Source organism: Mus pahari, chromosome 4 (genome assembly GCF_900095145.1).
Source record: "Mus pahari chromosome 4, PAHARI_EIJ_v1.1, whole genome shotgun sequence".
Taxonomy (NCBI): domain Eukaryota; kingdom Metazoa; phylum Chordata; class Mammalia; order Rodentia; family Muridae; genus Mus; species Mus pahari.
Genome location: NC_034593.1, coordinates 58416342 through 58438068, shown reverse-complemented (window position 1 = coordinate 58438068; position 21727 = coordinate 58416342). Strand labels below are relative to the sequence as shown.

General features: G+C 43.0%; 1 protein-coding gene and 1 pseudogene across 4 annotated transcripts in view; both read left to right on the top strand.

Annotated features, from left to right (window-relative positions):
- Veph1 (ventricular zone expressed PH domain containing 1) overlaps positions 1-21727 on the top strand; it is a 209571-nt gene that overhangs the window by 125577 nt on the left and 62267 nt on the right. The window lies entirely within an intron of this gene.
- Positions 17846-18752, top strand: LOC110319869 (annotated as a pseudogene). The gene has a single exon (XR_002380435.1). The product of XR_002380435.1 is annotated as a triosephosphate isomerase pseudogene (transcript).

Below are 21727 nucleotides of genomic sequence, written 5' to 3'. Positions count from 1 at the left end.
TCCTGGAACTCACTTTGTAGACCAGGCTGGCCTCGAACTCAGAAATCCGCCTGCCTCTGCCTCCCGAGTGCTGGGATTAAAGGCGTGCGCCACCATGCCTGACCCTTGAAGTGTTTCTTAACTGGGGGAAAATGCACCCCATCTGTATAGCACAAGCAAGCCTGACTTGAAAAAAAGCTTATTTTTGCAAGAAGATAGTCCTTCCACCAACCAGTCCATATGAGCTGATTTTTCCTTAAAGTAAGATAAAAATCTGCTGTAAAAATCAAGAAACATTTGTGTGCTTAATTACAAATAAAGCCTCCTAACTTAACATGGACAGATAGTCCATGTCACACTCAGTAATATGGTTGCATAATGGTCTACATCTTGGTGAATGCAAAGCCAAAGCTAAAATCCCTGAGAGAGAAAGGGGTGAAGAGAGATGTACTGAATGAAGCAGGAAAGGATACCATGAGAGGAACTATAGGAATGTGTCACTGTCCCTGTTCATATATGAAAGCACTTTAGGTCTGGCACATTCCTAGGCATGCTTAGTTTGAGGTCATTGTTAAAGGATAGATGACAAGCACTTTTTTTTTTTTTTTTTTTTTTTTTTTTTTTTTTTTTTTTTTGGTTTTAATCTTTTTTTTTTTTTTTTTTTTTTTTTTTTTGAGCCTTCTGAGCTCAAGGTCATGAAGCACTTTGAGTCTAAGGGATTAGAATCCTGGTCGAGAGCACTTTGAGCATGCTCAGTTTGCACGGTGAAGATGGTGTGCAGGAAAGCCTTAGGGCATGCTGGGCTTTCATCGCAGAGCCTAGGGTGATGCTTCAGGTTCGAGTTGAAACACACAATTAGAAGGCTCACTGATAGCCTTTTTTCCTTTAAGGTACCCAGCTAGCCTAGTGGCAAATGGCCCAGCAGTGATAATAATGTGCATTCATTTACTGGTTCTGCTTGGAGATCTTTGCTATTTTTTTTAATAGACTAGCTGAACTTCAGGATTAAGATCATTTCTCCATCATTTGAGCAGACTTTGAGCATGAAGAACAGCCTCATTTCATGATGATGCCACATTGGCCCTTTTTCTGAGACCCTGATCTGGGGACACTAATTCCAGTTTTTAGAAATGGATTTCTTGGGGCCTTTCTCTGGGGCTTCTCTCAGATTATGTTACTCTCTGGACCATTTCTCTAAGGAGAGGATTTCAGCGAAAGGATGCTGACATAGCCATGACTTAGTCTATGACTTTTCCAGCCAGCACATGCATGGATTCAAGTCATCTGTGACGGCCTATGAGACTTCCACACGCCATGACTAAAGAAAAGTCTGGGATCTTCAGGAACGGACCCTCTACACATTGCTTTCATGAGGTCACATCCAATTATTGCCTTGTGCATTGTGTCCCAAAGCAAGAGTAGGCTTAAGGTTCAGACAGGCATATGACCACAAATCAATGGTTAGGACATTACACACTTTACATCCACACTTACCAGACTACAAATTCCAGTAGAGGACACTAGATACTGTCATTACCAGTTAGCTACATTTTTCAAAAGCTTACTCTTGAGAATAAAATTGGATTTTCTTTGAACTGGTAAGTCATTTCATAATCTGCCTTGCAAAAATCTGTCTTACCTTGGGACATGAGTTTCATTTCCAGGTGAGATGAGTGCTCATCCAACTAGAAGTAGCAGGAAGGCAACTCTGTGAGCGCTGGCATTCCCTTAGGCCACTTGTGAGAAGATCCAGAAAGGCTTATCTGCCTGTCAATGAAACCAGACATTTAACACCTGGAAACCACCAGTCTATTTAATACAGTGTTCACCTTAGACATGCTTCTGGTAGATTTGAAGGGTCCTTGCTAGCAAATAATTAAAGGTACAAGTAAGCTTATAAATTAGACAAAAAAGGTGCAGAAATGTATTTCATACACCTTGCCCTTAAGATAACCCTTGTTAAAACAGGTGAGCAGAAGTGGCTTCAGTGTCTTAGATGTAGTCTTCCAAAGGCAGCATCTTTAATTAGGCATTGTGTGGTGGTGCACTCACCCGGAGTTCTGTATCTGTATCCTTTTTTTCAGAGGAGCTTGCATTCAGATTTGTATTGGTCCTCCACTATCATTGTTTTGGGACTGCCTGCTATGAAAGACGAGAAGTGGTCCTGAGCCCCCAAAAGTCAGAAGGGGGCATTCCAGTCCAATGCCTCAGGTTTAATTTCTGGAAGGTAGCCTCTGTTTCCACCAACTTCCGCTGTGAGACAGCCCTGTAGAGAAGCAAACGATCTCTGGTTGTCATCAACTGTGTCTTGGTCTCTACTGCAGTTGAAGTACTGGTACCCAGAGTTGACAGGACAGAGAGAAAGTATAGTAGCAGAGGAACATGGGTAACTTAGCTCCACAGGCACCAGATTTCAAATGATGGAGGATACATGTTTTCCCCAAAACCTCAGGCAGTCAGGAGTGCAGGCGTTTGATAAGAGCTTATTTTCAGAAACTCGAGTGTTTTTACCAGCAGGTCAGTCTGACAGGGTTCTGAGCACCTGTTAGCAGACCTGCCTGAATTGAGCACAAGATGCTTGTAAATCCCTGGGCTACTCTTTTGTACTTTTAGCACTGGCAAGATGAAAATATATATAAGATATATATAAGATAAAGGATATATATATATATATATATATATATATATATACATACATACATATATATATATATATATATCCTTTATCTTATATAAAAATCCAACAAACTTTTATATTCTTGAAGTATTTTTTCAGATAAATCATTTACACAAAGAATCTCACAGGCATTAGCATATCATGTTGGCATTAAGGTAAACCAGGAGTCTTCAGGAACTCTGAAAGAATGGATCTTTCCCCTTAGAAAAACACTCATTGGCCTCCTCTAGGGGTGACTCTTCACATGGCAAGACTAGGGTCTTTTCTCATCTGTTTTTTCTCACAGGGAGGGTTCCCGTGTTAGATCTTGTTTAATTAAGGTTTCTATTGCTGTGATAAAACATTATGACCAACAAGAACTTGGAGAGGAAAGGGTTTATTTCAGCTTACAGTTCTCAGATTACACTGAGGAAAGTCAGGGCAGGAATGTGGGACAGGAAGCTGTGGAGGAGGGCTATTTACTAGCTTCCCCTGTGACTTGCCCAAGCTGCCTTCCTATATACCCAGCACCACCTACCCAGGGGTAGCACTTCCTGCAGGAAGCTAGGCCCTCCCACACCAGTCATTAATCAAGGCAGTTCCCCAGAGACGTGCCTTCAGGATACTTTTATGGAGGCATTTTCTCAATTAAAATTTCCTCTTCCCAGATATGTCTATGTCAAGTGGATAAAAACTACCCAGCAAAGATGTCATGAGTTCTAGCCTAGCCTACTTTAAACCACACCTCCAAGGGTGTGGTCCTGTTTCTTATCTATAAAACTTAAGTTAAAATATGTTTCACATATGATCACATGCATTTAAATTTTAAAGAAATGCTAATCTAGGAAATAACATCTTACCTTCATGGATATCAGTAGGTGACTGTGTCCCCAACAATATTCTCAAGGCCTTGAGGCCCAAGAACCTTGTCATCTATCTCTTTAGCATTTGTATACATAAGACATGGTACTGGACTAGGCAGGGAGACTCTGGCAGAGAGGCCCAGGGTGTCCTGCTCTTTCAAACTATAAAATGCTTAGTGATGACCGACAGATCCTTCTTTCTTTTCTCTTGGGAAAAAAATCAGTCATGTTCATTCACAAATAGAGAATCTAGTGGGTACCAGGTACTGCTGTTACCAAGAAGATATAAATCACAGACAACTGTGATGAAGGGAAGCAATATTTTTTTTTAAGAAAGGCAATATATAACAATGCACAGTCATGGTAGGTGCTATAAAACAGAGCGTAGCCAGTGGATAGAGATGTATAGGAAGAGGGACTGCTGTCAGCCCAAGGGGCTGAAGAAGGCTCTGCAACATGTGACAATATATGGTGGCCTGAAGAGGCAAGGTGGGGGAGACAGCAAACTCAAACTCTGAGACAGAGGGATGTGTCATTCGGGAAATGTGGACCAGGGCAACTGAGCTACAGGTGACAAGAGGTGTTCCCACCTTGTGTGTTGCAAAGCAAAACTGTCAGCAGTGATGGGTAGAGTGTGGCCTGGGGATGGAGGACAGAGAGGCCAGGCCTGATCACCCAAAGGATAAACGCATCTTTACCAAGACAGCTCAGAGAGAGAGAACACGAAGAGATAGGAATTAAAGTCTGGTTTTAGTCATGCAAATTTTAAGATGGGTGCTGTTTTTTTTTAAAGAAATGAATCTCATGTTTTTTAAGAGTCCTTAGATTCAAAGGAAAATTAAGTCAAAGGTGCAGAGTTTTCATGGTCATGGTGGTACATGACTTTCATCTCAGTACTTGGGAAGCAGAGGCAAAGGGATCCCTGTAAGTTCAAGGCTAGCCTCCTTGACATAGCAAGTTCTGGGACAGCAAAGACTACACAGAGAGGCCCTGTTTCAAAAATTAAAGTAAACTTTTAGTAAAAGAAAGAAATATGCATAGTATCTGGAGGACCAAAAAATGGGGTTCCAGGCTGGTAAGAAGAGCACCCGACTGCTCTTCCGAAGGTCCAGAGTTCAAATCCCAGCAACCACATGGTGGTTCATAACCATCTGTAACGAGATCTGATGCCCTCTTCTGGAGCGTCTGAAGACAGCTACAGTGTACTTACATATAATAAATAAATAAATCAAAAAAAAAAGAAAGAAAGAAAGAAAGAAAGAAAGAAAGAANTAAATCAAAAAAAAAAGAAAGAAAGAAAGAAAGAAAGAAAGAAAGAAAGAAAGAAAGAAAGAAAGAAAGAAAGAAAGAAAGAAAGGAAAGGATAGGTTTAAAAAAAATGGGGTTCCGCGTCTGCTCAGGGCGAGGGTCTCTGGGTGAGGTGGGACGAGGGAAGTGTGACTGCATTGCAGACCCCACAGAACCACCAGGCAGGCATTGGACTGTAAGAAGCCATGGGATCCCTTCCAGGGATGAGGAAAGGGCATAGTCTAGGGTCCCTGTGGAACTGCTGGAGTTGGGCTCTGACTCTCGGGCACCAAAGACACTGCTGGGCACCATAGAAGAGCCAGTCCTGGGGTCCCTGGGCTGCATGGAGGCCAGGCATATCAGGTTCTCACTCTTGGACATTCCAGACGCCCCTGTAAGACAAAGAAGAGCTGAGAACAAAGTGGGGACCCTCGGGCAGACTCTGGCCCGGGGGCTGAAGGGAAAGGGGTAGGAGGAGTGCTCAGGGGGCAGGTTACTGTGGGGAGGAGTGAGTCTGGCTAGATCAGGCAGCTTGCTTGGCAGGCAGGTTGGTTTGCCTGGCAGCTGTGGCTGGAGTGCAGGGAGGTCTCCTGGCAGGAGGTTAGATGCTTGGCTCTCTAGAAGGAAACCTGCTCCATGGCTCCAGCATGGAGGGTATCAATGAGAAGAGGCAGTCCACGGTTTTAAGGCTTTTATTGTAGAAAGACAGAGAGAGGGAGAAATGTGGAGAAGTAGAGGCCGGCCATGGCCACATGGAGAGAGGGAGGAAGGGAATGGGGAGAGGAGGAGCAAGAGGGCAACAGAGAAGCAAGAGAGTAAGAGAGCAAGAGAGTGAGGAAGGGGCAAGCAGCTTCTTTATAGTGGGCTGGGCTACCATGCTGTTGCCAGGTAACTGTGGGGGTGGAGCTCAGACAGCCCATGTCACTGATGGCCACAGAATTGTGGAGCTAGGGCCTCTTCTCAGGAGCCTAGTGTCTGGGAGCATGGCCTTCTGTCCCTTGCAGATTAATCTGCTAGGTCTCTGGGGTTTAAACCTAGCTCGATCTGAAAACAGATTGCCTTTCATGGTCCCAAAAGTATCTATACACTCCACCCACACACAGAGACAACCACCTGCCCTACCTCCATCTGACAAAACAGTAGAACATGTGTGCAGTCGATGAAACTGTTTTGACACATGGCTCGGTACAGAGTTTACGCGAGGATTCATCCTTGGCTTGGACCTTTAAAAGTGATTCACGAAGTCCAATTAGTGCTGTGCGTGTGTTCATGTCATATACTTGGGCACAGGTGGCCTACCAATGCCCCTCCCCAAAGGGAAATGACTCTTTCTCCTTCCAGGTGCCATCAGCCACCTATTAGTCCCTCACCTAACGGAGGGCCGGCAGGATCTCCTCCCACCTCCAAGCTGTAGCAGTTAACAATCTCGATTCTTATGGAGGTCTTGAATGAGAAACCACTGCTGTTGTGAGTTCCTGTGTGTGACAACCATGTCATGCAGAGAACAGCCTTTTATAACACCCCTGCCCTTCATCTGGCTCTTACATTACTCCTGCTCCCTCTTCCACAAGGTCCCCTGAGCCTGGGATTGGGGAGAGGTGGAGGTTGATGTAGAGGTGCCACCCACAGCTAAACACTCGCCATTGGTTGTTTTCGACATTGTGAGTAGTGTTGAGTCCTCGAATTAAGCACTAACCAGTACAATAAGAAGCTTCGCCCACCAAGATTGGGAGCAGCACAAATCTATGGCGAAAAATAAATATGTAGAAGGAAGTTTGGCAATATGGCCGTTTAGTAAAACATCAGTAGGTTTTCTTCTAGACCGTATGCCCTTCCTAGCCAAAGGTGTACCAGGCATGAATTTCCTCCTGTGAAGCAGGCATCAAAGAGAGCCATTGGTTGCCCATGAATAGTCTTGACATTATAGCAAATGGACTGGTCATTTCCAGGTTTTGAATGTCTGGTTTCATTGACAGGCAGATAAGCCTTTCTGGATCTTCTCACAAGTGGCCTAAGAGAGTGCCAGTGCTCACAAAGTTGCCTTCATGCTACTTCTAGTTGGGTGAGCACTCATTTCACCTAGAGACGAACCAGTGAGCACATCTTGTATGGCAGGTCATTATGACAGCATGCATAACTCAGTGCTAGGTAATATCAGTGATCTTTTCTCCCCTATGCAACTTACATAGCACCATCTGGCTCTATGAAAGCTACCCAGCAGGGAGAGAGTCTCTTAATCAGTTCATGATTAGTTTCTCTATGCCCTACAACTGATGATATCTCCGCTAATAGTGTCTTACCACCTACTCATGGTGTACAACTATGAGCAACATGGTTTTCTGAATGAGCAGTAATGACCTATGCCAGGAACAGTATCTTGCAGAGGGAGAATACCAACAGCCAGGTGTGCCCTACAATGAACTATGTGAGCTGTAGATTATATCAGATGAAAATAGGTTCATTTAAAAGGAAGACAAAATTGTCTTGGAGTTCCATGACCTTACTTTCCTCTGATTCTTCCTACCTAACTTAAATTTAATATTTGCTTTTTAAAAAGTTACTTTATTATCTGAGGAGTCTATCCATGAGTATTGTATTTACATCATTTCCTACCCACACTCTTCCCCTTAAAACTTCTCCCATGTCTCTCTAACTCCCTCTGAAATCCATCACTTCTACTTCCACGTGTGTGTGTGTGTGTGTGTGTGTGTACTATTATAATTCTCAAATGCACAGGATTAATCTTAAAGTACTGAAAATTCCATGTTCTGCTTATTTCTCCCATTTATTCTTCATTTATTTATTCATTCATAAATATTCTTGAGTACCTGCTACATGACAGAACCACTCTAGTGCCTGAAAAACTTTAGTACAATAACCTTGACTTCATGAAGACTGTTCTACTGGGGAAATGCATGAAATAAATAATACAAATGAGAAATAAGTTGCCATGGTTGGTTTTGTTTTTTTTTTTTTATCAACTTGACACATGCTAGAGTTATCTGAAAAGAGACAACCTCAATTGGAAAAAATGACTAGGTAAGATCCGGGTGTAGGGCATTTCCTTAATTAGTGATTGATAGGGGAAGACTTGTGGGTGGTGCCATCTCTGGACTGGTAATCTTGGGTTCTATAAGAAAGCAGGCTGAGCAAGCCATGGAGAGCAAGCCAGTAAACAGCACCCTCCGTGGTCTCTGCCTCCAGGTTCTTGCCCTGTTTGAGCTCTTGTCCTGATTTCTTTCAATGATAGAAATATAGAAATGTAAGCCAAATAAACCTTTTCCTCCAAAGTTGTTTTTGGCTATGGTGTTTTATTACAATAGAAGCCTTAACTAAGACATGAGTGCAGTAGGGAAGATGTTAAAATGTGATAAGTGCTTTGAGAAAAGAAAAAAAAAAAAAAGAACCAAAACAAAGGGAAGGAAGGAGATCCTTGTATATGGTTCCATGGAGAGATGGGAGAGTTTCAGGGACACATCAAAATGCTGCCTTGTTTTTCTGTGAAGAATCACACTGAGGTGCAGGTTGGAAAGAAAAGGCAATGGACAGAGAAACTTGAACACTATACCTTTCTTCAAGGATTGAATTCTTTGGGAACTTGCTATGTGGAGCAGACAGACCTCCAACTCACAGTGATTCTCCTGCCTCTGCCTTCCAAGTGCTGGGGTTAAGGTGTGCACCACCATGCCTGGCCCAAGGTATGGAATTTCTCGTGAGAATAATTTACTTTAGTACTAGAGATTCTGGCAACCTGAACCCTGACTGTGATGCTGGGCTCTGCCGCATCCTGTGTTAACTGTGTTCTGGTCACCGTTCTGCTTAGGATGATTCGCAGTCCTTGAATAGGTGGCTTCATTTCTTTTACTATCATAGCCTCATGCTTCTTGCAAAAGTACACTGAGAGTTTCTGGGTTTTCAAGCTGTTGTTTAAATGACCTTGAGGCCACTTACAGAATTTCACAGCAATGAAGCAGAGATTTGAATTAGAGACAAGTGTAGAGACGACTTAGTAATGTTTGACTCACAAATTAGCTTGTGCGTAGCTAGCTATATTAGTCTAGAACCACCTACCTAAGGAGTAGTGGCACACACGGTGTGCTGGGCCCTCTGCATCAATTAATGATGCACCACAGACAGCCATACCCACATGCGAGTCTAATCTAGGCAGTACCTTAATTAAGGCTTACCCTCTCAAATGACTCTAGGCAGTGCCAGGTTGACAATTAGGCCTAGCCAGGACAGTCCCTGTCAAAGCTTACTTTTGAAATTTCATTTTATAATTATACCAACTCATAAATACCATCATACCAAGGGATTTTTTACTTGTTCTCTTTCTTAGCACAGCCTTCAAATCTGTATAAATAATTGAGTCTACTGTAAAAAAAACTCAAGACTGAAATTCTTTACATTCATGCAGTATTGATGTTGTCTAATCTCCATAGTTCAAGTATCAAATATGTATTGACTATTTTGTCATGTTTGACTTTAAATCCCTGGTCAACTGTGTATTTTAAACATGTGTGCAACAGAAACAATTATACTTTCTTAAAGTCATCTACAAATTACATGAATAAAACTGTTTGGGAATTTAAATACTAAGATATAAGGAAGTTTACAAACAAAATAAGAATGAGAATAGCATGTTTGCACCATAGCTAATTAAAGCATTATCTGTAAATGCATTTAGCATAAAGGATGACACCCTGATAGCAAAGGAACTGTCTGACTTCAGGTCAGAAACCGAGTTCTCAAACATCTGAGGCTTAAGAAATTCCCAAACGTTTCCAACCAAGTATTACTTTTGTTAACTTTTGAACTCAAGCGTATTTTTAAAGCAGGCAATCCATGTGTTTCAAATTCATTTTCACTTTATGCATCAAGACAAGGCTTGGGAAGCGCCTCTGATCTCCATGGGGTGTCCCCCAGAGCAGAAATCTTACCAAGAAATGAGCTTTGCCAGTGTTAAGAAGCAGCCTGACACATATCAGAATGCAACCGTGCTGACTTCTGAAGCAAAGAGAATTTTTTTTAGTTTTGATCACAGACCTTTCCTTCCATTCAAGACAAAGTAGAATAATAAGAACTTGACAGAGACTCAGCTGGTCACCGACAAAGTTTGCACAGGGAGAAGTGACTGCTCATTCGTTGCAGGTGAGGTTGCCTTGGGATATCTGCAAGAACATGAAGGGCATTAAATACAATAAACAAGTTTAAACATCACAGAAAACTTCACGACCTTCTTCCAGTCCACCACACCACTTCCACCTCAGCAGAAGCCCAAGCGCTTCTGTTCACAATGCCGCCGCCGCCGCCGCCGCCTCCTCCAGACATAGGGGCTGGTGTTTCCAGACAGCTGATGGGGTTTCTAGATAGCGGTTGAATAAATGAACTCCATCAGTTATTCATAAAAGTGGAGGAGAAACACAGGGTGAGGCAGTTAAGTGTGTGGGAACACAGGCTCCACATCCGTACTAGATCCCGTGGCCTCTGCTTCACCCCTGAAGCCCAGCACCCTCTTCTACAATAAGAAAGAGAGATTGGGGTGCAAACACAGAACGGCATCTCCCCAGGACACTCATACATACTTTATTAGCTAATTCTTTAAAGTGGGAGTTGCTAATTTACATGCAACTGACAATTTTCCTACACAATTTTTATATATAATTTTTCTCATTTTTTTTATTTTTGAGTATGTGTTTTCCCTGCATGTATGTCTGTATACCACACGTGTGCATGGTGTTCCTGGAGGCCAGGAGAGGGTATTAGAAAAGAGTTTTGAGCCACTGCGTGAGTACTGTAAACCAAACCTAAATCCTTTGGGAAGAAGAGCCAGTGATCTTAGCTGCTGATCAATCGCTGTAGCCCCGGTACAGAATTAGTCTGAGTCGTCTGCATTTCTAATGCTAGTACTCCTTGAAATCATTTTATGCATTAAATAAATTTAACGAATCACTTAACTCTGAGACATCAAGTCCATGGAGATAATAATGTTTGGTAGCCCAATTCTCATCTATTTCCTGGTGGAAAAATTCTACTAAATACATTTTTATTACTATAAAACTATAATGTTCGCTGCAAATTTTTGAAAATCATAGAAAATGTTTTTATTCTTAACACTTAACCAGGGTTAGAGATTTTACTTATTTCTTTCCAGGCTTTTTTATTTTTTTAAGTTTTAGTTTTTCTTTGGTAATTTCATACACAGATACAACATATTTGATTATATTCCCCTCCCCTCTCCAACTTCTCCCAAACCCGTCCCCCTGTCTTCATCCCCTCCCATTCATTCACACAAGGGATATTTAAAAAGTGTGTGCTAGAGTGCTCACTGACTTAGAGCATGCTTCTGGGTGAGTTCACCTGTGGTTCAGGAAAAGGGTTTCAAAGAGTTTTGTTGCAGCCTTCTGGTGACCACTGGAGGGGCAGGCAGCTCCTTGGAGAAGCTGGGTCCTGACCTTATGCAGGCAGTCTGGGATGCCACATTTAGCTCATCCACAAATCTCTGGGTATGTAATTGAATTGGGGGCAGGGAGGCATGTCTGACACTAACTAAATATTTTGGTATTCATGACGTAGGTGGTAAGAATGCCAACAATAACCAGCAGCTTAATTTATAACATTTGTACTGCCTTTAATTGCTCCGAGCCATCTCTTTTCTTTTCCCTCTAATGCCCCAGGAAATACATATTTACATTGATTCAGTATCACTGATGAGAGTCTTTCAAGTGAGGAGGGGCAGGAGAAACAGAAAGGAGGCTTCTAGGACCCTGACTTGCGTGCCTGGCTCTCAGTCCACAGGGGGATTGAGCGGATGGAGGACTCACGCTAGTCGCTATGGTGCCTGGTGGGGCTATGCCTCAGAAAAAGGGATGTTTTAGAGAGCAGTGTGCTTGGTAGGGACAGATGCGAACTTCCAGGGTCACTGAGGTCTTCACTAACTGAACTTCACTGACACGGTTCACTGAACCTGGATCTCCCGTCTCCTTTTCCCAGCAGCAAATTTACAGAACAGATGAGAGAAAGGGAAGTATGCAAGGCTGGCTGGTTGCTCTGTAGAGACTATACTTTTTATACTGTTCCGTCTTTTACCTCAAAGCAGACACTGGTTCCATTCAGGCCCAGTGCGCACTACTCAGAGGAAAACATCCCGGCTTCCGGGTTCTTATGACCCCCAGGGCATACTTGTATTCCCTTGGTTTGAGTTCTTTTCCTCGCAATAAATCTTCAGTGTTCGTGTCTCTTTGACTTTCTCCTGGATCTGGGTTCCTTGTATTTGAGGTTCTTTCTCACATGCAAATTGCTGTCATTCTTCACGTGGTGCCTGTACTCCTTTGAGAATGCCAATGAGACAACATATCCCAGTATTTGACTGCCTGCCCAGGCTCCCAACAGGCTAGACAGAGCCACCATCCCAATATGCTGACTAAAGGGTGGAGTAATGGTGGAAAGTGGAGATGGGAGATTGCAGCAATGTGGCTTCATTGGGAAGTACAGATGAAGGGGCCCAGTGGTTCAGTCCACATTCAGGACTCTGGTCCAGAAAGGAAGGGGCCTAAGACGGTACATAAATGAGCAGCCTTTGGCATGGTCTGATTGAGTTTTTGTTTGCCAGTGTGGTTGTAAGCAGTCCTCATTGCTCGAAGGAAGCAACAACCTGGTCCCCATCAGATGACACTGCCACTCCAGGATGCAGCCTTGATTTCATACAGAGTCGCCCTCGCTTGGAAGGTGACCATTCTGACGGCTCATCATTGTTTGGGGAACCCTACATGTATTTGGGGTGTGCAGAACAGTGTCAGTTTCTTCTAGTAAAGATGTCTACTAATCTGACCTGTTATTATACCATCCAATGAAGATTCAGGTTTGGATTCCACTGGGAGAGTCTTAAAAGAAGAAAAGACACAGTAAAATGGTGGCATTGAGATACTAAAGATTATAGGTACAGAATGAAGGCAGAGATGTCAGACTTTTGTACTGCTTTTACTTACTCTGTGGGCTCCAGTGAGTCACTATCATATAACAAAGCCACTTCTAAACGCCTGATATAATAACATTAGTAAGGTGATTGGATGAGGGCACTGGTGGCTGAATTGTCAGGGCGTGTGTGTGTGTGTGTGTGTGTGTGTGTGTGTGTGTGTAAAATGTGCAGGTGTCTGTGGAAGCCAGAGGCATCAGATGCCCCTGGACCCAAAGTTACAGACAATTGGTACTGGGAGCCGAACATGGACCCACTAAGATGAGCAGCAAATGCCTTTATAACCAACCGAACCATCTCTCCAGGCCTCTGATTTCAGTTCTGATGGGACATGAAATCAAATCAAACCCAGCAGCCCTTGTTCCCCAAATAGATTAGAGAAGCCAGAAAATAAAAGAAACTGTGCCACTCCGGAATGGAACACTTGTGCCGTTACTCATCCACAGATGTTACTGTTCATGATGGCAACTCAGGTTCCAGCCAGAGGGATTTTACATCAGTGGAGATCGTGAAGGTAGCAGCACCCCCTGGACCCTCTTTAAGGACATCCACAGCCAGTCTCAGCTGTTAATCTTTGGATTTACATTACATGATATTTAAATTGGGGAACGTGAACTCATCAAGTCAGAGGGGTATAAAATCAGGATGCGCCTAATCCTGTAGAGACTTGATGACCCAGGGAAGGGGTATGCTTGTAGGGGTGAAGTGGGGGGGAATGAAAGGCAAAGACAAAAGGAGCGGGGGATGGGGTGAAAAACTCTGGGAGGGGGTACAGAGATTGGGCAACATTTGTAATGCAAATAAATAAAATAATTTAATAATAATAATAAAAAAAAAAAAACGGGCATTTGCCATGTGAGACCTGCAGGAAGACCTTTGACCACCTCATTCAGAATAAGGGCACTGTGATTCAAGCAGGCAAGTAAAATCTTAAAACAGAAATAAAATTAGTTTACATTGCTCTCTTTGTAAAAACTTTAAAATAGAACTACCAGGTGACCTTGTTATATCACTCCTGGGTTTCTACTCAAAGGACTTTATATCAAACCAGAGAGCCCTGCATATCCATATTCATTGCCGCTCTACTCACAAGGAACCCACAGAGGAAGTGGAGCTAGTCCAGATGTCCATCAGTAGATGAATGGGTAATAAAAGTGTGGAATATTTGTGTACATAATTTAATATTATTTAGTTATAAGACCGAAATCATGGGCTGAAGAGATGGATCAGCTGTTAAGAGTACTGACGGTTCTTCCAGGGGCCCTGAGTCCAATTCCCAGCAACCACATGGTGGCTCACAACCACCTGTAATGGGATCTGATGCCCTCTTCTGGTGCATCTAAAAGACAGTGTACGCACATTCATAAAATAATAAATCTTTTTTAAAAATATGAAATCATTAAATATGCAGGAAAATGGGTGGAATTGGAAAGAATTATATTGTGAGATAACTCAGACTCAGAAAGTCAAAAATCACACATCCTGTCTCATATGGGGATCCTAGATCATGTTTACATATGTGTGTAAGTAAAGGTCAGTGCAGTCTAGGCTATGAAACCAGAAAGGAGACCACTGTGAAGGTAACAGGACATGTGAGGCCTGAGGGTAAGGAAAAGGAAGCTATGGGGTGTGGAAGGGTACAAGGGACTCAGGGAGCTGGCAGGGATAATAGGGGGAAAGAATCAACAAAATCAAATTTTATTTGAAAATTCCATAATTAAACCCAAGACTGGGTATTCTAATTAAACTAAGATTTATTTTTAAAAAGAAAAGCAATTAAGACTATAAGGCTTTGCTCTCTTCTTTACTGCCATTTCATTCTTTTTTATTATTAGATATTTTCTTTATTTACGTTTCAAATGTTATCCCCTTTCCTGGTTTCCCCTCTGAAAGCCCCCTATCCCCTGACCCTGGCTTACCAATCCACCTACTCCTGCTTCCTGGTCCTAGCATTCCCCTACACTGGGGCATTGGCATCAAACCTTCACAGGACCAAGGGCCTCTCCTCCCATTGATGACCAACAAGGCCATCCACTGCCATTCTGTTCTAAGCATACAGCGTAGATCCGTGGTGACTGGAATCTATCTGTTTTAGCTGCATTTTTGCTAAAGTCTTTTGCTCTGTAGACAGGATGACCTTGAACTCAGAGACTCCCCTGCCTCTCTGCTCCAGAGTCTTAGAACTAAGGCATGCAGCATCACCAACTAGTCTGGGGAGTTTCTTGCGTGGAGGCTGGGACATAGCCTACCCTAGCACCAGAGATAGCTTTCAATGTTCTATTTTTCGAGATGACAAAATACTTCAGCTGTCACCTGACCTAATGTCACTTGGAAGTCCCCCAGAATAGATATAGAGGGAGTAAAGAAAGAGAAGAGAGAAGTGAAGGCCCAAGATAGTTATTAAGGGCTGCATATTTGATGACCTTTTGTTTTGAGACAGCAGTTCCGAATTTGGCATCTGAATTCACAGTGTGTCTCCAGAATTAGCCGCACAGGGTTCCTTTCTATCCAGTGAACCTTAGTTAGCAGCTTTGACTTGAACAAGATGCCTCCTAACTTTCTCATGACAGCCACATACCTAAACAGTCAACACAAAAGTGGTGACTATCTTAGAAAAGCCAGGCTCATTAGAACTAAAATGGCCAGCTCTAACGAGAGCCTCAGAGTTTGATATGCACTTTGTGGCCCAGATGCCACTGGGATACGACAATTTAATTAAGAATGTCCAACTGGAGACAGGGGAAGCAAATGAGTCACACCCAGACTAACATACCCTTGTCCTGTACACTCTTCAGGGAGCGGGGAAATGCCAATAAGCTCATTTTAGTAGAATTTAATCATAAAGTTTCCTAAAATTTTCTCTTCCTCAAATCTGGTTGCTGTTATGTAGTATGCAGAATTGTAAAGTAATTGATAGCACGTGGTTCAGGGCCTGCAGGAGTCACAGTGAAGGCCAGCGCCTGCAAGGGATCCCAACTTGCTGGTCTCATTTGCCTCTGCACAGCTTTTGATAAATCTATGCTTCGTAGAGCCAAATGTTTATTTATAACATATGGCCTCCCACTGACTCGAAGTAACCACAGCATGACTCTGTATCATTGCCAGAAATCAACTATATTAGCATTATGGGGGGGGGAGGCATGTATTTGATTTAAAGTTCATATAAATTCCAGAAATACTTTCATGTCTACAAACTCTGAGAGCTCCTATGAAAATATTCTAAATTTATCTCTGATTATGTTTGATGTTGACTTTTCTCTTGCATCCTTTTGGTTGGAGGGCTAACTTGTGTTTGGCAACCGTCGGGAGGTTATGGTGGGGAAATGTTGCATTCTTCCAAATGCTCTGCCCTGAAGGGTTTCATGATTGGGTAAGGACACTGCCAGGTTCTGCACAGTGGTAAGTGTGACTGGGCTTGGAAGATGCCTGTGTGCTTTTCTCTAGTAGATATTAAAAACAAGTGTAGTACAGTCATTCAGTAACAAGTTCAATTGGAAATAAATTTCATACTTGTAGTTTAATTAATTTTGTTTGGGGAGGTCATTAACCATGGTCCTGAAATCAGTCTAAAAATGTAAATAATGTTGCTACAATCCTTTTCTGTGAGGATCAGTGGTTCAATTGCCTCATCAGAAAAGATCCTGCTTTGAGAGCTATTTGCCTAAGACTGCTCTCCATCTGTATAATCTGAAAGCCAGGAAAGTCACAGCAGGATCCTCCGTTCAAACACATCTCCTTCGCAGTAGGATGGGCATTACATGAATAAGGAAATGATTATTTGCAAATATATGAGTACTCCTCAATATAAAATTACCATGTGGTTCAGAAATTCCAATACTGTACACACACACACACACACACACACACACAAAATATACAATAGAATAACTTACAGGGGCTGGAGAGGTGACTCAGTGGTTAAGAGCCCTAACTGCTTTTCCAGAGGCCCTGAGTTCAATTCCCAGCAACAGCATGGTGGCTCACAACCATCTAGAATAACTTATGGAGTGGCCCTGTTAACCCTTCTACATCAAGAGTGGCAGTAGATGCTATGTGCTAGGGATAATGGTTTTCCTGAAGGTGTTATCCAAAGTAAGATAGAAACTAAATGATGGATTTCCTATGAAAAATAAATTATCCAAAATAGATCCAAAACCTTATTGTGAAAACTTGAAACTGTAATTTTGGAGGAAAACATTTCAAGATATACACACACGGTGGCTGAATGCATGGCTTAAAGTTTAAGAGCATTGACTACCCCTCCAGAGAACTCAAGTTTGATTCTCACAACCTATACAGTGGCTCACAACCACTTGTAACTCCAGTTCCAAAGGATCCGACATCCTTTTTGACATCTGTAGGCACCAGGCACACGCATGGCACACATACATAAATGCAGGCAAAATACCCATAGATATAAAAATGTTAAAATTAACCTAAAAACTTTTTAAAAGATGCATAAGCATAGATAAAAGCTTTCTGAAGAAGATCAAAGTACCCCCAGGAAATAATAGCAACCACCGACAAATAATATTGTGTGAATTAAAAGCTTCTATACATGCAAAAAAAGAATTGACAGAGTTAAGAGACAGCTTACAGAAAGGGAAAGAATCTTTGCCAGCTATACCCCTGTCATGAGATTCACTATGGTTTAAAGCTGAGTTGCTTGCCACAGGTTCAGGCTCCTACTTTGAATGCTGATTTTATGCATGGTAGTGCTGTTTCAGAGACTTTCAGAACCTTCAGGAGAGGGGGCTTAGTGGATGGAACTGAGTTGCCGAGGGAAGAATCATTAGCTATTTTTCTCATAGCTGTAACAAAAGACTTGGCAAAAGCGACTTAAGGAAGAAGGGATGGATGTACCTGGGGTCACACTTTGTCAGTACTGTCTCTCCCTCGTGCAGCAGGAACCTAAAGCAGGTGGTCAGTCACGCTGCATTCACGATCATGAAGCAGGGAGATGGACATCAGTGCTTACCTCACTTCCTCCTTTGTGTTCAGTCTAGGACCCAGCCTATGGAAGGGTGCTGTCCACATGTAGGGTAGGTCCCTCCTCGGTTAACATAATCCAGATATGGCACTGACCTTCGGAGACTTGAGTTTAGTGCAATGGCGCCTTCCAGGAAGTTCTTCATGGGGGGCAACTGGAAGATGAACAGGAGGAAGAAGTGCCTGCAAGAACTCATCTGCACCCTGAAGGCAGCCCAGTGTGCCGGCAGGCACCGAGTTGGTCTGTGCACCGCCAACCGCCTAATCGACCTCGCCGGGCAGAAGCTGGATCCCAACATTGCTGTGGCTGCACAGAACTGCTACAAAGTGACCAATGCGGCCTTCTGGGGAAATCAGCTCTGGCATGATGAAAGACTTAGGAGCCACCTGGGTCATGCTGGGGCACTCGGAAAGAAGAATTGTCTTTGGGGAGCCAAACAAGTTGATTGGGCAGAAAATGAACCATGCCGTAGGAGGACTCGGAGTGACCGCCTGCATCGGGAGAAGCTAGACGAAAGGGAAGCTGGCATCACTGAGAAGACTGTTTTTGAGCAAACCAAGGTCATCGCAGATAATTTGAAGGACTGGAGCAAGGTAGTCCTGGCCTATGAACCTGTATGGGCCATTGGGCCTGGCAAGACTGCAACCCTTCAACAGGCCCAGGAAGTACATGAGAAGCTCCGGGGATGGCTGAAATCCAATGTCTCTGGTGGGGTGGCTCAGGGCATCTGTATCATTTATGGAGGGTCTATGACTGAAGCAACCTGCAAAGAGCTGGCAAGCCTGCCTGATATGGATGGCTTCCTCGTGGGTGGTGCATCTCTCAAGCCTGAATTTGTGGACATCATCAATGCCAAACAATGAGCACTCCCCATCCCTCTACCTGCCTGCATAGCATGGACTATGTTGCCCAGAAGTTTAGTAACTGCTCCCATCAGTCACATGCTTCTGATGACATCATCTGCCCCATCTTGTGGCCTAATCCACACTGTACCTTCCTGAGCCTTTTACAACTCCCCAGAATGGTTGGGACCAGGCCAATCCCTTTACCACTTATAATGGGTAGAATCAAATATGTCACCAAGGTGGCTTCCTGGGGAGCGGAAGGAGTAGAACTGACTGTCACTTTGGGCCCTAACAAGTGAAATCGCCTTCCATTGGTTTGGGATGAAAACTCATGGTTGGAGCACAGGAAGTGGGCTTCATGTCACTTTGGCCTGCCACTTAGATGGCCTTGGCTCTAGCTTCACTCCCAACCCCTACTTAATATCTGATGCAGAAATTCAGAGCCTCTGGGTCTGAATTCAGTATACATGAAGGCTGAGATCCTCTTACTCTAAGAGGCCTGGGATAGTCCCCTCCCCGACAACGCTGAAACCCTTGTTTTGTGTTTGTGAACCATCCTACAGGTAAGGGAAATAAACACCTGGGCCTAAAAAAAATCATAATCCAGATATGGCAGATATAATCCTTGCATATACATGGGAGGTTTTCATTGTGATTCAAATCCCCTTGAGTTGACAATCAAATTTAGCCCACAAACACCTCTAACACTAGTATTCACTCTCTGCTTGCCATGACACCAATAATGGGAGCCCTGTGATTCTTCTGTGAACTGAACAGCTCTACTACACTTTCTCCACTCTGAGGAAAACTGGATGCCTCTGACTCTGCAGGTGGAAATAAGTCTTCCTCCCTTTAAGTGGTTTCTGTCAAATATCATAAATACAACAATAGAGAAGGAACAGATATTGAAAACTGATCCCAAAGTTCATAGGCCTTTGAAATGGGTTTGAAGGAGAAAACTGGAAAAGGTTGGAGACACAGGCTAGATAAGTTCTAGAATGGCTTTCGGCTAACTTTAATGGGTAACTCTAGTACAAGTTTAGGAGACTGTCAGAAGAAATGTGGACAGTAAATTCTGTCTTCATGATGCTTTGTACAAGACCAAGACTCTATTGGGAGTTTGACCAACCTGATAATCTTGAGAAACTGAATCCTAAAGTAGTGGACTAATTAACTGGGTAGAAGAAAGACATAGCATTCAGGTTGGAGCATGATTATTGCTAGTTGCTGTTATGCTAATTTAATGAAAATCAGGAGAAAAAAGATATTTTCAAATGCATTTGCCTAGAAAAGGAAATGAGACTGTAGCCACAGGCAGAGAGGTTATAAGTCAAAAACTCAATGCAACTGAGCAGAAGTCACACAAATTATAACTGTGCAGTTGGAAATATATCTTCGGGAAAGTTTTAGGAATTGCAGGCACCAGTGGAATCAGATGTGAAAGTCTTTCTTTTAACACAGAGTACCTCATGATGCACTGCCCCCCTAGGGTGGTCTAAATAAGTGTTTCTCCAGGTTCTGCCCCAGGTACCTGAACACTCAGAAGCCAACAGAACCTTGATCCAAGAGTGTCCACATCCTGCTTGAGCTGGCAGCAGAACTTGGCATGCGTCATACCCATGGTGCTGACTTTGTAAACACGAAGAATGTAGACATTACAAGGTGGTGCATGCTTCCACCAAAGTTTTAAAGAAAAACCTGAGAGACCAGATAACACACAGTAGGGTTGGATTTCCTGCAAGAGCTATGTAAGAATGATGAGGGTAAAGCCTAAATTGAAGTCCCAAGGGAAAAAAAGGTTCCAGGAGTGTGAGATATGTACCAGAGAAAGTTGCAGGCCATGTGGAATCAACATTCAAGAAAGGCCATATGGGCTGTGAACACCAGATTACAGATTATAGGGACGGTAAAGCCACTTGGGCTCACATCCTGTGCTCCTTGTCTGGAGCCACAGGGTTGAAGGTCTGCCCAGTTAGGGGTCAGTCTTGCTTGCCTTCATCTTTCCTTGCTATGCTGTTATTCCTTCTTTTAACATGGAACGTTTTCTCTGTATCGTTATCTTAGAAGTACATCACGTGTTTGTTGTTGTTCCATGTGTGATCGCAGCTAAGCTTTCCTTGAGTCTCAGAGGCGGCTTTGGAAGTAATTCCTAGAGCATGCCTGGGACTAGGACGACTTCTCAGGCCAAAGGCAGGCAGGTCTCTTTGATTTCCACGCTAGTCTGCTCTGAACAGGGAATTTCAGGCCAGCCAGGGCTACATAGTGGGACCCTTTCTCAAAAATAAATAGAAATAAATAAATGAATAAGAAATTCTGGTGCTTTTGAAGTTGGGCTAAATACATTTGTCATGATCAGATGCCCCTGAATCACTGGGGACAGAGGTGAGATCTAAAGTGTACCTTACAAATGCATGTTTTAAACATTCTTTCTGCAGCTAATAGCTATATTTTGGGAAGGCAGTGGAACCCTTAGAAGGTGGGGTCTGACTTGTAGAAGCGAGTCCCTAGACTGGACCTTTGAGTCCGTTGCTCCAGCCTGTATTCTCTGCTTCCTGCCTTGTTGTATGTGAATAGCCTTTGCCGTATCCCTTACCACAATGAATTGGCATGCCTTCCCTGCTGGGATAAACTGAATCCCTCAAACGCTGTAAGCTGAAATAAATCTTTTCTCTTTTATGTTGTTCTCTAAGTCATTATGGCCACAGTGACACAAAAGAATAAGTAAGGCAGGATTACTAGCTAGGTACTCTAATAAATGCTTTGTCCTATGCTATGAGATAATGTCACTATTCTCCAAATAGCAAAAGGAGATACTAAAATATTGGGATGAAAGTTACCCAACATCACATAACTGGTAGGTGAAAGAACTGAGGTTTGGGTCCCATTAACTACTTCTCTGGGAGGAGACCTGTTCCCATTCTGTGGCAGTAAAATTAACATACAATGGCAGAGCTGGAAAGCTATCAGAACATGCTCTTTTATTCAAATCTTCAAAATGTAAGCAATTTTATTTTCTTTGTTTTTTATTACCAGTAAACACTCACATGCAACAATAGCACAATTGTAGCTCCCTCTCAGTATGGATTGTAGCTCCCTCACAGTATGGATTGTAGCTCCCTCACAGTATGGATT